Source organism: Rhinolophus sinicus, linkage group LG01, assembly GCF_036562045.2.
Source record: "Rhinolophus sinicus isolate RSC01 linkage group LG01, ASM3656204v1, whole genome shotgun sequence".
NCBI lineage: Eukaryota > Metazoa > Chordata > Mammalia > Chiroptera > Rhinolophidae > Rhinolophus > Rhinolophus sinicus.
Genome location: NC_133751.1, coordinates 33,349,990 through 33,368,053, shown reverse-complemented (window position 1 = coordinate 33,368,053; position 18,064 = coordinate 33,349,990). Strand labels below are relative to the sequence as shown.

The window sequence follows — 18,064 nt, the reverse complement described above, 5'->3', positions numbered from 1 at the left end:
TTTTACATGTCAATTCTTACAAAAGACTTAATTTTTAATGTGTTAAATGTACTGTACTATTTCTTTCATGGTTTATGCTTTTTGCATCTTGTTTAAGGAAATATCCCTACTTTAAATTTATAAAAAAAGATTCAGCTTTTTATTTTCCTCTTTGTCATTCAGTTATCCACTTGATTTTATTTTCTTTTTTCTTCTTTACATCCAGAATTTCTAGGCATTTAGTAGGAGGAGAATTTTTAGAGGTTTCAGGTTTTTTTCTTGCCTGAACCAAAGACAGTTCATGTTAATCTTTAAAGCATTCAGTAATATTTTTTCATTACTTATAGTAAAAACATCCTTAATAAAACAAGAGGCAAAAATGCAAAGAATTTAGTGAAGGATAAACTATTCAACAATTTAAAGTGCTACAGAAAGCTCCAGAAATATAGACTTAATATGTGTTCACTTGATTTGTCATTGGTGACAACAAATCCAGGGAGTAGTTTGGATAAACCAGGTTAAAAACTGGACCAATCATTAGTTCTATTCTCTGAATGTTTCCACACTCAGTCTCCCAAGATCCTGGTGAAACTGCATTGTTGTTGCCATCAGATTAGTTTTGACCACTGAGTTGTAAGGGGAGTCATATTCTGAATATCTCATTGTAGCATCCAGAACGTTTTCCCCTCCACCACAGCAACCAGCAAGTTTCATGCTGTGCTCCCTCATCTGGGTCCAGCGTGAGGAGAACCTCACAGGGGAAAAGTGAATCTTTCTTATTATAAACCATTGGATTTAGGAAATTATCACCACAGCATATCCTAGCCTATCCTGAAACTATATAAATTGATACAAGGGGGATGTAAACTCAGGCCCATAGAACAACGATGGGCTAGAATATACTGTAGAAACAATTAATGGGATAGCTCAGCAGCTTTAAATGATAAAGTTTCATTTTTCTCTCATGCTGCCTGTCCATCATGAGTTAACTATGGGCTCTGCTCCACTTTGTCCTCAGTCCAGGCTCGAGGCCAACAGAGCAGTCATTGTCTGGAATATTGCCAGTTGCCAAGATACAGGGAAAGGTAAGGGGCAAATCACACATGGGTTTTTTACCACTGAACATGACACATGACAATTCCGTACATATTTTCGTTAAGTTTGGGTTCCTCACAAGTAGCACCGAAGCTAATGGTTCATGTGAAAGTAATATAAAGTATTTGCAGTTAAAAGCAGTAAAAGAGTGGGGAAGTGGGACTGAAAAGAAAGCAAGCCAAGAAATGCTGCAATATCAAGCAAAGTGTCATGAAATAGTGGCACCATCGACAGGTTAGCTCCGGAGACTAGGCAAGTCACATCTGAAAATTGTCCAGAGAGGCACAGAACCTGCATTGTTATACCTTGCTGCTTGTCAGTTACTTTTTTAGGGTTTCTTCTGTGGTGATATAGAATTCCAAGCATTTTTTTGGACTCAAGTGGTCCAAAGATCATCACAGTTCTGAATGTTGGCAGTGAAAACACAGGAGTCTTTGTTCATTAAAATGGCAATGGGGTCCTAGGGGATAGGAAAGCACTGACAGCTCTGATATTTATTTCAATGGCAAGGCACAAAACACCCAAGTTTAAGGAGGCAAAGAAGTACAATCCTGTCATATCAGCAGAAGGAGGAAGAACTGATAATAGTCCATGAATGGCGCTAATCACAACCACAATGAAATGGGAGATAAAAGCAAAAGGCATACAATGGAAGCTTTCTTGGAGAAACATTACTGTATAAGTAGCTGTTCCTAAGAGTCAGTGGAAGGGAGAAGGGATGATGAGGACATGACAGGAGGAGAGTAAAAAAGAAAGATAAAAGAATGCACAGATTGAAGACTACAGGAGGGTTTTTTGTTTGTTTGTTTGTTTGTTTTGTTTGTTGTTTTTTATCTTTTAGCATTAAAAGTCTTTGATACACATAGTCAATATGAAAGATGAATTTAAAGGTGTAAGTAAAAAGAGGTAATAGGTGAGACAAGGTTTTCCAGGAAATACAAGTGACTGAAATCAACTGATAGGTGAAAACTCTATTTTTAGCAAAGCAAAGAGAAACTATTTACTTAAGTGAGAAAAAGAATAGTAATAAGACTGATTGAGAATGCAAATAACTCAGCAGACCTAGGACTGAAGAAGTAAAGATGAGCTCAAATGGTGGCATCCCTTTTCTCTCTGACATAAAATCACCAAGTCATCTCCTGAAAGGATTGAAGGGGAGAAAGAGAGAACCTGGGTGTAAGGTGAGTTGTAATAAACTCAGAGAGGGAAGTGTGAAAGAGGTGCTCCTAGTTTGCTACAGGCATTGGGGTTCTTGGGTTTCCCAAGATAGAAATTGAGAGAAAACCCGAGAAAAATCTCCAGACCAATTTTATTAAGCTTATGCTCCAGGACAAGGGAGGCAGCACAGGGGAAAGGGAGGTGCTCAGAACTGATTCAGAGGCTGTCTCTGGTTGGCTACTTTTATGTGCTGGGGACAAGGCAGCCTTGCTCCAAAAGGTGGGATTTTTGAAAGTGGTGGGCTATTTTTTTTTTTTTTTTTTTAAGGCAGGCTTGTTTATCAGGTACATTGCCTAGGACTATGTTTGCACCTGTGCTGTGGAGACAAGATGGCAGACTGCTCAAAACCACCACCCCAGAAAGGTCATATAGCAGTCAAACCATGAACAACTGAACATAACTAAAAGTGGTTTTGAGATCTGTATGGAAGTAAACGGTTGGAAGAGAGATAATAATAAGCTACTTGTGTACTTTAATGTAGGGAGTGATGGAGTGGTGGCATATTTGTGGTCAGTTTATCCAGCGTTCCTTCTGGCCACCTGGCATTCCTTCAGCCTCTGGCCCAAGTTCCTATGCTGTCTCAGGTTCATGATGAAGTATATATGACAACAATGAGGACCAAATGAGGACACGGAACATGAATTTTGTTAAAGTAAGAAAACATTCAAACATGTAGAGAATTTTTTAAGAGTTTATCTTAGCTACACTGAAGACATATAACAGGGAGCAAGATCTCAGCTGTTCCCAAGAATAATAGTTTTGCAGCTTCTTTTATGCATTTGAAATTAAGGAAGGGGACATAAGGGAGATCATATGGAGGTGGGAGAAAGCAAGGTGGGGATTGAATTACAGGACATTAGCAAGACTATGTTCTCTCTTGAGAATGGTTATGGTTTATGTCAAAGATGTGTTAACCTAGATGCACAGAAACAATGAACAGGGCTTGCTTAAGGCAAAGATAAACCTTTCACTAAAGAAGTTATATGCCTGGGCCGTGACTACCAGCCATGATCTGCCCAGTTAGGAATTTATGATCAGATCACCCTGTAAGGTTACATTCCATAGAACTCTTTTTTTTTTTTATCCACAGTTTGAAGTAGAATTGACCCACATGGCTCCCTTATATACTGGGAAGATCTGGTAGATCTGTTGTGGAGAAAGGTATTGCTGGGAGGAGCACAATATTGCAAGAGGAGAAATAGATTCAAGCTTTTAACCAGAGAGTGATTATAGTGAGTTATTGTGTGGCAAATAAATAAATAAATAAATAAATAAATAAGGAGGAAGAGGAAGAAGAAGGAGAAGCTCAGAGAGTGCCCAAAGATAAAGACTGTTAAGGGTTTTATCAGCCAGGGTAGAACTAATGGTGTAAGAGACCTGTAAGGCAAAATTTTGTATACAAATATAGCGTTGAACTTTTGAACTTCAAGGATTTTGTGTTCAGAGTGATAAGATTAAGTGCATGACATTAAGTTATGGTCAAGAAATTATGAGGTTTGACTAGGGTGTTGGTCACTTTATTTGCATGTAGAACTTGATTTTGATAGTGAGATAAGGAGGAAATCAGATATAATGTTGTAATTCTGTGGCATAATATTCTACAATGCAAAATTGACAGAACTAATTGTTGAGACACTACTGTTGGAATCCTGGATCGCTACAATTCAGTGTCTAAAACTGTAAATTGTGATTGATCCTACTTGCCCTACAAACTTAACTAGTTGTTATTATTAATGATATTCTTTCTCTTGAGAAGTAAATACAATAATAAATGTGTCTTATCTCATATGCAAAGTGTGAGGCAAATATGCTGCCCAACTAAATTATATACTCAAAATCTCATGTAACAGCAAGCATAGTACAGCATATCAGAGCTGTCCACTGTGTGCCAAATTGAACTGAGACAATATTTGAAAATGCCTGCTATCTTTACTATTATTTAAATGCAGTGTGATTACAGAAAAAAGAGGTTGCTGGCCTCAGATCATATGATATTGACCAATGTTTTCCTTAGATAAACAAAAATAATTTGATGTAACTTACTGTCTGTCTTTGTCTAGAAAATACTATTGAATTGTCAGCAGGGAAACCAAATTGCAACTCCACTTAAGTAATAACACAGCAGGGTATGGTATTGTTACATTAAACACCCTGAAGTGACTTAATGTGATTATAATGTGACTTCTTTAAACAAACCAATTATATATTGCATGTGCAGGTAATGAATTATTATCAGTATTAGTTTAGAACCTTCATCTTGCATTTTCTGTTTATACATATATGCAAATTTTAAATGTATCACCATGAAATATCAACATTCTTATTTTACCATTTTATAATTCACCCAGCTGGAAATATTTTACTCTTTGTTGAATATTTAATTCTTTCATTCATGTGTTTATTCTCTCATTCACTTACATAAAATACCTATTAAGGCTATGTAGGGGGTTCAAATAGGATACAAGCTATATATGTGGCACATGTGGGTATTATGACTGTTTTGTTAAAAAGAAGTTGTATTACAACCACATTAATTCGCTGGTGGGGGAGGAAGGGATTCTAATATGACAACAGCCTAGACTGTTGTGTCTTAATATTTAAAAAGAGATGTCTTCAAGGAGTTTGTAATTCAATAGAGGAAGGAACATATTCAGAACAATAACTCAAGTGTCAGGAAACAATGTTTTAAGCTCTATAGAGAGATAGCACTAGAGTGTATACATGGAGATTTAGTGGTGGGAGAATTAGCATTTTTTTGAACGAAGGAGAGAAATGTTCCTTGAGAGGAGAATATTTCAAATTACCATGAAGAATGAGCAAAACTTCTACATCCATAAATGAGAAGAGTTGTTGAGAGGGAAAAAAATATATAATTAAGATAGTGCTGAAAAAGTTCATTAAGTAATGGGCATTTCCTTTTAAATTGTTTTTTCTGTTTGTTTTTTTTTTTGTTGTTTTGTTTTGTTTTGACAAAAATGAATTGGAAGCATCTTCATATCATCATTCTATGAATACATGCATACATGGCTTCCAATTAGTTTTTTCTAGAAAAACTCAGTGAGTGTTGACTATGTTCAATACACAATGGTGACTTACTTTAGCATATCAGTAGTGAAAAAGAGAGGAATAATTAGGTTTATAATCTATTTACAGTTAAAACTGACCCACTTTGCTGATGAACTAGAAGAGTATAAAAGAAAAAGACAGAAATAACTATAAGATTTTGACTTTACCAACTGAATGAATGCTGCTATTTACTAAGAAGGAGGACGGGGCAGCAATCAAGAATTTGTAGGCCTGTTAGTCCAATATACAGGTGACCTATCTCTTAAACAATGGCATAATGAATGTCTTTATGCATAGAGATGTTTCCATATTTTGGAGGCTGTAGACTTGAATGGGTCTATATTTTTAGCTCTCATGAAGTGGGATGTGACATAGGCTAGTTTTTATACCTCCTCTGCTGACCATTCAAACAATCCAGCTCTCTGTCATCTTAGTGTCATTCTTACATTAGCAGTGAGGCAGATCAGCATGCATCCTTTCTCAATATATACAGAGGATGCCAAAAAAACGTATACATATTTTAAGAAAGGAAAACTGTATTAAAATTGTAATACTCAACATATACCAATAACAAAAGATGCCTACAAGTCACATTTGACTTCTGCGATTACAAGAGGTGCTCAAAGTGGTTGCCATCAATGTTCAGACAATTCTGATTACAGCAAACTACTGCTTGAGAAACGTTGACCAAAGTGTCCACTTATATACATTTTTTTGGCACCTCTAGTATTGCACCACATAAAAATATATTGGCCAAACTTCTTGGAAATATCTTCACTCAGATCTGAGTAGTGAGGTCAACTATGAACTTCCATTCCTTTATACCTCTCTAGGAAGGGATAACCTCCTTCACAAGAAGTTTTCTTGACAACAGGTAACTTGCTTTTCTCCTCAATTATCGAACCAGTTTGGTTACTCTCATACCTGACTGGATACTGGTACTTTTATTTTTAGAAGTGAGCATTGAAGAATTTAATAATTTTGTTTTCCACATGATGCTTTCTACATTATAATACTGCCCTATTCAGGAATCTGTAACAACAGGAAAATGTTGGTTACAATGTGTACTGGGTTTATTCTTATACTTTCAAGAAAAGCAAATGCCTTAAATAGATCTCTATTCAAAATTTTACATCACCAATTATTATTTACAAGCAAAATTCATCATTCTAGTCTATGTAGGAAGCAAATTATTACTTATTCCTTCATTAAGAGTCACTAAAATTCACCATTGCAGGCATAGCTGTGGTTTTGGATTCGAGCTCCATTTTCCTTTTTCACATCTAGAGTTGCTTCAGAAAGTAGCAAGAACAACGGGATAAGTGTGTTCAAAGTGCAGGGGTGGGTATTGAGGGGGATTAATGGTAATGTGTCTCTTACTGTAATATGTATAATTTTAATGTAAACATCCTCTGTATTGTTTAAGCATACCTCAAACAATAAATAAATTTTGGTGGCTTGGTAGAAGGATTATCTTTAGAGTAGGGCAATGTATTTCTGTTCCATTTTAGAAGAGATAAAAAGAACAAGGTGAGTGAAATTACACGTAATTGTTCAGGTTTGGCAGTTGAATTTTAGGAGACAGCCCATCTGACAACCCTAGTTGTAAGAGTAGACAATTAAGTTTCTCCAGAGTTTGACTAAGGATCCTGGCAGAATTAAGAGTTAAGAAATAATGAAGAGATAAAACTGCTTTTCTGCAAAAAAGTAGAGGAAACTGATGAGACAAATTGGAATTTTGAGGCTGTGTTACAGTCCCAATCAAGGTTAGGTAGCATGGATTTATAAACAAAACAATCTACACAGTTGATTGGTGATTTTTTGCCTTTTTTTGTTTGTTTGTTTGTTTTTGCCTTGAAGTGAAAGTTGACCTGCTTATTGGCTTATTAGCAAGTTGAACTGATTTGGTGTTTAAGATTTTCCTGGTGGTACTCCAAAAAGTCACAAGGGCTGGGGATGTTGGCCAGTGTTCTGGAGGTAAACGTAAAAAATCCAAGATCATGCTTCATTTTACAAAGTAATAAAAATGACATGTCATTGCACAAGGTAGTGTTAGTTTTATAAATATAAAATGATAGCCAAATTTAGTGTAAAATGTGACCTGATTTTGTTCTCTTGATCTTAAGTTATTTAAAATGTCACTATGTACTTCCATTTTGCCCTAAAGTCACATGAAAAACTTTCTGGTCTTAATTAATGATTACTTAAAGAAAAGCTTCAGTAACTGTGTCATTATTTTTCTTTCACATAATATTAAAGGGTATAGCATTATCTTTTTCTGCTGCAGTTGAAATAAACGAAATGTTGAAACATACATATAAACATGCACTTACATATTTTTGTTGCCAACTTCATCATATCAAACCTAGTTAAATCTATTGTGTATATTCAGGAATAAAATAATAACTATTTAGATGCTGCCACTTCCCTGAAATTATTGCATTTTCAGAAATAATTCATTCAGCAAAGTTAGAAAAATAACTTATATATGAAAGTTGATGATTCTTGATTTATAAATCTATTTAACACAAAGAAAACAAATGATTATGTCAAATCATAATTGTCTCATCAAAATAAAGTGAGTATCTTTTTAAAAACATCTCAAAATCTGGTCTTTTGTGATGCTAAGAGATGGCCCTTTCCTTTGATATGTAAAGGTTGATCTGGAGCTGAGCTGGGATGTAATGATTAGACAGTGCTGAATCACTCGGCAGGATAAAGTGAAAATGATTTCTATTCTTTATAGTTCCCAAGAACAAGATCTATAGAGTTTGGAAAGGCTTTACCATTGATGGAGTAGTAGCCACAAAGTCTTTAAGAGGAGGACTATCTAATCCAGTAAACTTTAATAAGTTTCTCACTAAAAATACACATATATAGAGAAAAAATGTATACAAATAAAAAAATATGCACAGCTAAATAAATTTTCAAAAGGAAAACATATAATGAGCAACCATGCAGGATAGAACATTACTACCATTAACGACCCCTTTCCTGGCCCTTCTAATCCCTGTTCTCCAAAAAGATAATCATTAAGCTAACTTTTAAGCATTATGATAGATTTCATTAGTTTTGGTTTTATAGTTCTCATTAAATGGAATTATTCACTATAAAACTCCTCTGTGTCTGGTTTATTTTGTCCATTTGGTTATGTGTAGTTTACTTCATAGTTCTATAGCAGGTTTTTTCACTTGTGCACTGATCACATTTAGGGTCAGATAATTCTTTATAGAGAATGTTGTCCTGTGGATGGCAGGATATTTAGCAGTATTCTGACATCTACCTGAGAGAAGCCAATAGCAACCCTGGGTGTGACAACTGAACATGTCTCTAGGCATTGTCAAACACCCTAAAGGTAAAATTGCCTCTACAGGAGAACCACTGCCTTATAAGTTTATTTGAATGTATCAAAAACTGTTAATCCACTTTATTGTTGATTGACATTGGAGTTGTTTCATTAAGTCTGGTACATGATTTATGGTAATCATATGCAAATCTGTTGGCTATAATCATAGGAGTGGAATTACTGGATCAAAGGATATGCTTTAGCAGACATGCTAGTTTTCCAGAATGGTTGTGCCAATTTATTTTTTGACCAAAAGTGTGTGAGTGTCACTGTTGCTATACAATCCTTGGTATTCTCGGCCTTAAACTTTAGCACTTATGGTAGGCATAAAGTATTATCTTGTGGTTTTCTTTTACATTTTCCTTTAACTAATTAAGTGGAGTGTTTTTTTTAATAGTTGATATAGTGGATATTTGAATATTTTCTTTTGTGAAGTGTACATTCAAGACTTTTATAGATTTTTAAAAATTGGTTTATCTTTTCCTCATAAATGTGTGAGAGTTTTATATATGCTGGATATAAATCTGTTGTTAGATATATGCATGGCAAATATCTTCTAGTGTGTGGCCTGCTTTTTCACTTTCTAAATAGTGTTGTTTTGATAACCAGATATGTTTAATCCTCATGCAATTCAATGTATGATATTTTTTCCTTTTATGATTAGTGTTTTCTCTGTTCTACTTAATATATTCTGTCTACATATTGTCAGATGTTTTCTTCTAGAACGTTTATTGTTTTAACTTTCATATTTAGAAGTATAATCCATATGAATTTGATATTATATAGAGTGAGATAGGAGTAAAATTTATTTTCTTCTATATGGATATTTGGTTAATACAGCACCATTTATTAAAAGCCCATTCTATTTCTATTGCGATTCATATGTATGCCCTTCAATATGTCATGGCATTATGATATCTCTGTCATAAATCAGATGACCATATATATGTGTGTTTGACACTCTATTTATATTACACTGGTCCATTCATCTACTCTTATATCAAGATCACTCTGTCATAAGCACTGTAGGTTTATAAATAGGCTTGATATCTGGTAAAGTCCTTTAGTTTGTCTTCATTAAGATCATATTATTTAGTCTTGACTCTATTTTTCTATACAGATTTTACATTCAGCTTTTTAATTTTTATTTTAAAAGAACTGCTAAGAATTTGGTAGACATTTTATTGTCCACCACTTATCTGGAAAGACAGACTCTTTATATTCTAAGGAAGTAGCCACTCATTTGCCCACAATGTCTTCTAACAAAAAAAATGGGCAAAACTCATGCAATCTCAAAACTGAAACATCCTTTAAAAAAAAACAAAAACAGTTTTGTCAAGGTGTAATGATAATACAGAAAACTGCACATATTTAGTATATATGATTTGATGACTTTGTACATACACATAAACCCGTGAAACCAGAACAACAATCAAGGTAATAAACATATTCATCATCTCCACAAGTTTCCTTGTGCCCCTCGCCCCCATATTGTGGTAAAAACATTTAACATGAGCTCCACTCTCTTAAAAAAAATTATATATACATATATATATATACATATATACACACACATATACATACATATATATGTATATGTATACGTGTATATGTATATATATACATATATATGTATATATGTATGCATATGTGTATATATATACACACACATATATATTTTTTTAATTTACACAATATATTGTTAACTGTAGGCACTATGCTATATAGCAGATCTCTAGAAATTATTCATCTTGCATAATTGAGACTTTATGCTAGTTGACTAAGAACTTTCTATCCCCACTCCCAAGAAAGCCTTTGGCAATCACCATTCTACTCTCTGATTCTATGAATTTGACTATTCCAGGTAGCTCATATAAGTGGTATGTACGCAGTAATTGTTCTTCTGTGACTAGAATATTTCACTGAGAATAATGTCATCAAAGTTCAGCTATGTCAGATATGGCAGGATTTGTTTTTAATGGGATAATATTCCATTGCACGTACATGCAACATTTGTGTTACCCATTCATCTATTGATGGACATTTAACTTGTTTTTATATCTTGGCTATTGTCAGTGATGCTACAGTGAACATGGAACTGCAGATATCTCTTCAAGATACTAATTTTAATTATTTTGGATATATACCCAGGGCTGGGGTTATTGGATCATATACTAGTTCTATTTTTCAGTTTTTGAGGAACCTCCTTACTGTTTCCACAGCAGCTGCACAATTTTTTAATTCCACAAATATTATACAAATGTTCCAGTTTCTCCACATCCTCACCAACATTCATTATCTTTTTTTCTTTTTGACAATCGTCTTGCTAGCAGGTGTGATATCACATTGTGGTTTCAATTTGCATTCCCTTGATGATTAGTTATGTGAGAACCTTTTCATATACCTGCTGGCTATTTGTATGTCTTGATTAATGGAACAGAATGGGGGCCCAGAGATTTACTCTCACATACATGTATACAGTCAACTGATCTTTGTCAGGGTCCCAAGAGTACACAATGGAGAAAGAATAATCTCTTCAATAAATGGTTTTGGGAAAAAGTGGATAATCACATGCAAAAGAATGAAATTGGACCTTTACCATACACCATTATAAAAAGCAACTCGAAATGGATTAAAGACTTAAATGTAAGAACTGAAACTGTAAAACTCCTATGAGAAGACAGGAGAAAAGCTTTTTGGCATTGGTCTTGGAAATTATTTCTTGGATATGACACCAAAACACAGGTAGCACAAGCAAAAATAGGCAAGTGGGACTATATCAAACTAAAAATCTTCTCAGCAAAGAAAACAATCAACAGAATGAAAAGACAACATATGCAATAGGAAAAATATTTGATAATTATATATTTGATAAGGAGTTACTAGTTGGTTCAAGACCTCCTTGGGAGCTTCCTGGTATTATCTGAAACTAACCCCCATACACAGAGGGTAGGTAAAGCCAAAGAAAAGGCCAGACCACTCCAGATTGTTAGGTGGAAGTATCAATGAGCAAGGGAATTTACTTACAAGGCTTGTCTTGGGCAAGACAAGTAGTTTTCTGCACCTGCCCACAAAATCTTAAGTTTATATAGAAGCCTTAATTGGGTTCAGTCATGTATACCATCCAGATAGTCTTAACACAACATTTCTATCTCAAGGCTCTACACTTAGGGCAGCTTCTGGGAATAGGGAAGGGAAGAAGAATGTACATTCCAAGAATGATGGAGGGGTGGGTAGCCTCCAACTGCCCAAGTTCAGCTTGTGGGTAAACCAGCAGTCACATCTCTCAATAACCTCCTGCAACAGGAGTTAATTAATATTCAAAATATATAAAGAACTTCTGCAACTCAATAGCAAAAACACAAATACCCTGATTTTAAAATGGGCAAAAGATTTCAATAGGCATTTTCCCAAAGAAGACATACAAATGGAACTTCTATTTCATGTTGCTTCCCAAGGTTACACTCTACATTATAAACCATATTATCTTACTCTTGTTTCTTTTTCAGAGTAACAAAGAAGCTTCACTGATAGGAATATCAAACACCTCACAGACTCTGCTTTTGTTTCATTAACTTCCTGTCTCTCTGAGCTGGTCAATACAGTTTTCTGCTTAGTGATTTCACCCCAATGAATCTGTGGGGACAAGACCTATTTGAAACGAGGTGCAATTATGAAAGATGAACCAGATAGCCTTTTCTGGAAGTCTTAGAAGGAGATGAATCCCTGACTCATAGTTTTATGATAACATAGTGTTATTATTCACTCTGAGTTCACTATGAACATCTTGAAATTGTTCCCAGTAGCCTCTTGGCTAAAGATAGTTCATACCAGACCATATAAAGAGGCTGAACTGGAAAGATCCAAGATCCAAATAGATAAACACTGTGCCTGCTTCCTGCCATGACTAAATGAAAATTACAACTAAATTATAGAACAACCCACATGGAGAACCATCTGAAGTGTGGCTGAACAGAAGTTTTATAACTAAGGATATAAAGAAGGAGCCACATCGAGTCTGGTAGGAGGGGGAGAGATACGGAACAGGCTAACCCCGAAACTCCATGTGGCGGTTGAGAACTGGAAAAGATATCTCAGCCGTGGAGTTTCCCGCCAGAGAAGTGAGGGAGCCACCCCCACACCTGCCTCCCAGCACAGATTACTGGGAAGAGGAGCCCCACAACATGTGGCTGTGAAAACCAGTGGGGATTCCTACCATTCAGGTGGGATGGAACGTAGTGGAAAACCCAGGTGTCCTCTTAAACAGCCGTTGCACAGACTCACTTGCTCGCAGGCACTCAACTTGGGTTCCAGTGAAGAGACAGTAATTTGAGGGGTGTCAGAGACATATGGGAGGCGCAGACTGAGTTGTGTTGCTTCAGGCAGAGGCTGGAGGACAGTCAGCATTTTCCCTGTGTGAGGTCTTCCTCTCCTGCAGCCAGCAGGTGGACACCATCTTTAACGTGTTGGTCCCTCCCCCTACGTTTACAGCCAAATCTGAATCTAATTGTTCTGGTGAGCTCTGCTGCTCCGCCCTGCTGACTCACTGGGAATCCCTCCTACTCAACTCCCCAACACTGGAGGCACTTTCTCCAAGAGCAGCCAGCCACACCTGCATTGCACTCTTTCTTGGAAAACTATCAGAGTTGGAAAGACCCCACTTGGGCAGCAATGGCCTCGGTGTGTTCTGAGATTTTAGCTGAGTAGCTCCAGGTTCAGCACTGGCACCAAATCAGAATTTACATGAACCTGGTGACCACAACTCTTCCCACTCTAGTGACTCCCTTAGACATGACCTTACCTCACCTAACTTGCATACTGCATGGGGCTTTACCAGTGACTGATCCTTAAGGAAGACAGCAGGTGGCAGTAGGCCTTGACGTGTCCTGGCTTTTTGCGCAGCTAGCCCAGGCCTGGTACTGGTGCAGACGTCCTTGGTTCACAGGGTGGCCTCTCCCATGTGCCTCCAGGGTTAGCACAGTCAGTGAACAACCACAGATTGATTTATATCTCTTACCAGGTAGTCCCCAGCTGGTCACAGGCAGTGGGTGACCTGAGCCTGCACTGGAGCCCCTCCCAAGAGGCTCCAGAACGAGCATACTTGGAGGTTGGCTTCACACCACAGCAGAGCACATGTGCCCCACAAGTGGCACACCCAAAGGGTGATCTCAACAGGCACCAGAGCCTGCTGGGGCAAATCCCATTCAGTGGGGGTAAGTCCCCCCACTCAGTAGCCTATAAGCTGTGAATGAGGCCAAACCCAATACTCAGTCAGCGAGAGGGTCAATCCAACCCACTGATACGCCAATACCCCCAAGGCTCAACTATAACAGGAGGATACACACAACCCACACAAGGAACACTCCTTGTGTTACCAGGTTACTAAGCAGGTTACCAGGGAGACTGTGCCACTGGGCCCCACAGGCACCAACTACATAAAGTCACCCAGCCAAGACTGGGGGACATAGCAGATCTACCTTATACATAGAAACAAACAGAAAGGCAGCCAAAATGAGGAAACAAAGAAATGCATCCCAAATGAAAGAAAAGGAGAAAACTCCAGAAAAAGAACTAAACAAAATGGAGGCAAGTAACCTACCAGAGACAGTTCAAAATAATGGTTATAAGGATGCTCAAGGAACTTAGTGAGAACTTCAACAAAGAGATGGCAAGCATAAAAAAGGACATAGAAACCATGAAAAAGAACCAGTCAAAAATGAAGACTATAATAACTGAAATGAAGAATGCACTAGAAGGAATGCAGGGAGCCAAAAACTTCCAGAAATATCTTTGTTTCTTGGGAAACAGAAATATCTCTGTTTCTTAGGAAAAACTTGGGAATCTCATATTAGAAATCAAGAACCCTAAACTGAGAGAGCGCTCGCGCGAGCGTTCGTGCTCTCTCAGTTTAGGGTTCTTGATTTCTAATATGAGGTTCCCAAGCTTTTTTCCTCAGTCTTGTTATTCTGAGTACCGTAGATTAAATCTTGACGTTTATGTTACACTTGGCACCAGTGAACTTACTTTACAGCTGAAGAGTTTAATTAATCAGGTGCAGAATTTGTACCATTTTTTTCCTGAGAAACTGAATCTTTATATCAGATAATAATACCACTTTCCTTTCACTATATACTGATAAAGAAGCTTTAGAATGACTAATATTAACAAAAAAATTCAAAAACAAATACCCTAGACTGCCACCCCTCACAAATACAAAATATCATGTTTAATTACATCTAATGATTTAAGGTACCCTGGAAGCAGTCTTTGCAAAGAGATAAAAAAAATGAACTTCCTTGTCCTAACCTCTAGTGCCAAACTGGAACATTCACTGTGTTCTGTTTTCTAAGCTTCATTCCTCTTTGCTCTACTGTAAGTTTTATTGCCATCTCTGTCCATTGCTGTGTCCCTTTCAAGTTCAAGAGATGACAATCTTAACATGTGCCTATAACCTCAGTCCCATCAAAGTTCCTGTATTTTATAAGGAACTATATGTTCCTGTGACAAAGTGTTGTGGTTTTCATATTCACAACTTTAACTTCCTCAAATCTATGGAATGGGTAAAAGAAAAAAAACAAAACAAAACAAAACAAAACAAAAAACAATCATTTGGGCACTTTCATTCCTAGAAATAAAAACTATCTGAATAATATGTTTTGAAACACAAATATGGACTCTCGGTCACAGTGTTTGAATATTCCTGTATCTGTCTGAAACACAAGTTTACTAGAGAATTCCCATTCACTAGACTGGTATTAGTATCTATTTCCAGCCCCAGTGTTATATCTGCAATGACCCTATTTACAAATAAGGTCACCTTTTGAGGTACAGGTGGATAGGACTCTTTTTGGGGGGTTAGGGGTAGGGAACAAAATTCAACCAGAACAGTTGTGAGAGTCACAAAGTTCTGCTCTAGTTCAAAGGGAAGGGACATAGACTCTATCTCTTAATGGAAAAATGGCAAATATGTTATAAAAAGAGAATGCAAGATGTTGATTTAGTCACTTAGGAAAATACAATCCACCATAATGGTTATCTTCAGGTATTTGACTCTTGACTTCTTCAATTTTCCATAATTTTAATTACATCATTAAGTAATATTTTAGGAAATCATACATACTTATATATATATATATATTTTAATTTGAGGTAGATTATTATCTATTTCATTTACTGTTTAGCATAAAATGATGCAATATAAACTTCTGGAAACCCACCAAAAGATATTGATCTATTAGTTTTCTGGTATTTAGGTTTGTTGTTGTTGTTGTTGTTGTTTTGTTTTGTTTTTGTAATTCAAACACTTATACTATTTTGTCTCTGAACTTTCTTAAGTTTATCTTTATCAATTGTGTCTGACATTTTGATCTTTGGATGACATTTTTTCTTTTGACATCAGGACATTTTTTAAAAATTTTCTTTTTCTCACTTTGATTTAATTGTAATTTGATTTGATTTCAGTTTCACATTCATTAGCAAATACTAATGCTATGATTATTGTTTGTGTTTTATTAATGTGTCATGTGCATTCACATGTATTGGGGCTTGTCTCCTTTAGGAATTATTACTTACATCTGTACCTCTAAAATTTATCATGTATAGTAATCATATTCCTTTTGTCATTTTTATTTCTTTGACTGAATTTCTCAAGATTTTCTTTCTTGATTTCTTTGCATTTCTTTAGACTCACATTTATCCCTTATTGCCTCCAATGATTTTTAAAACTTTTTCATATTTTTCACACTTTCAGCAACTTCTTTGTATCTTAGCCTCAATATTCTGTAAGAATCTGTGCCATAACACAAATAAATTGAACTTTGGGAAGATCAACATATTTTTAATATTTTATTTGTGATAACATGTGGTAGAGCATCTCACGACTACTCAGATATTAGGCCAAAAATCATATTGATGTCAGCCATTTACTGATTTTTCTTTACAATGGGAATAAAAATATAATATTATAACAAGTATTTTTAATCAAGGTAAATCAAATCCACGTGTAAAAATCTTAATTTAAATTATATAAAATATCTTAACTGCACAGAGACTGTGTGAGTAACTTATTGCAATTCTAATTTGACTTCTTATCTTATTTGGAGAGATCTTTAGAGTAGCTTTGATTAATCTCCATGGTCAGGGGTCTAACATGATTGTATTATGAGTTGACATAAATTTTACCAAAAATGTCAGAAACTAGAAAATGTTAGGGAAAGAGTGATTAGAACACCTTTTCTCTTTGCAAGAGCTATAGCCCAGAAATTTCCTGTGGATATCCATGGATTACCTAAAAGCAAACCTCTGTCATTTGTCTTCAATGGCTGCAAACAATGCCAACTCTGGTCTGAGGATGACTTGATATATTTGAGTTGTTTGAACTTTTAATTAATAGAGACATAAAAGGGTAACTTTGAATTTAATTCATAGGACCTCAGGCTATCTTTGAGTTATTTGAGAATGTAATGCATAAGGACTTGAAATGTAAAATTCTGATATGTTTTTCTTCAGCTCCTAAGATCTGTAACTCTTTGTAATTAAAAAAAAAAAAAAAAAAGTAATAAAACTGTTCAGCCCTAAAATGGAAAGCATCTTTAATTTGAATAGATGATAAAATACCTTGGAAATTTGCAAATTATTAAGCTAAAATATTCAGGCAACCTCAAGCTAATGGAAATTGCCTAAATATCGCCATGATTATTAACAGACATAAACTGATTTATTTAATCATAATTTTTTAAAGTATAAATAATAGAAACACAGTATGATCATTCTGGAAATGACCCAAAAAGCAAATACATTCCAGTTATTCTGAATCTATGAAAAATACCCCAAACCAAAACACAACTACAATAACAACAACAATCAATCAACCCTAAGGCCAACTGAAGCTCTTGAAAAACTTGGCTAAGTTCGTAGAGGCAAAATTATACAGCCCTGTGCCTAGATCCTGGGTCTACTGACTGCAATTTAAGCTCTTTCAAGTATATTTGTTTTATTACATATAATTATATGAATGAAATATTTCAGTTTATTTTTAAAAGTTATATATAATATACATTAATAAAGTTATGTTAATTTATACATTATATATGTGTATATATATATATATATATATATATATATATATATATATACACACAACATTTTATATATGTAAAATTTTTAAAATAATCTTTCAGTATGTGTATAGGGAGCTATTTTTCCCAATTGTTATTATAAGAAACATATCAATCTCTGGAAAAATCAAAAGAAACAAAGTATGACATGTGTTGGTCTTAAAAATACCTTTTAAAATAACAACAACGTCAACAAAACTAAAGAACAACAGCATCAGTTATCCTAAAATTTAACTGAAAAGAC

The 18,064-nt window shown here is 35.4% G+C and overlaps 1 long non-coding RNA gene across 8 annotated transcripts in view; it reads right to left on the bottom strand.

Annotated features, from left to right (window-relative positions):
- The window catches only part of LOC109449577 (uncharacterized), a 473,005-nt gene that overhangs the window by 131,416 nt on the left and 323,525 nt on the right, over positions 1-18,064 (bottom strand). The gene's annotated exons all lie outside the window — the stretch shown is intronic.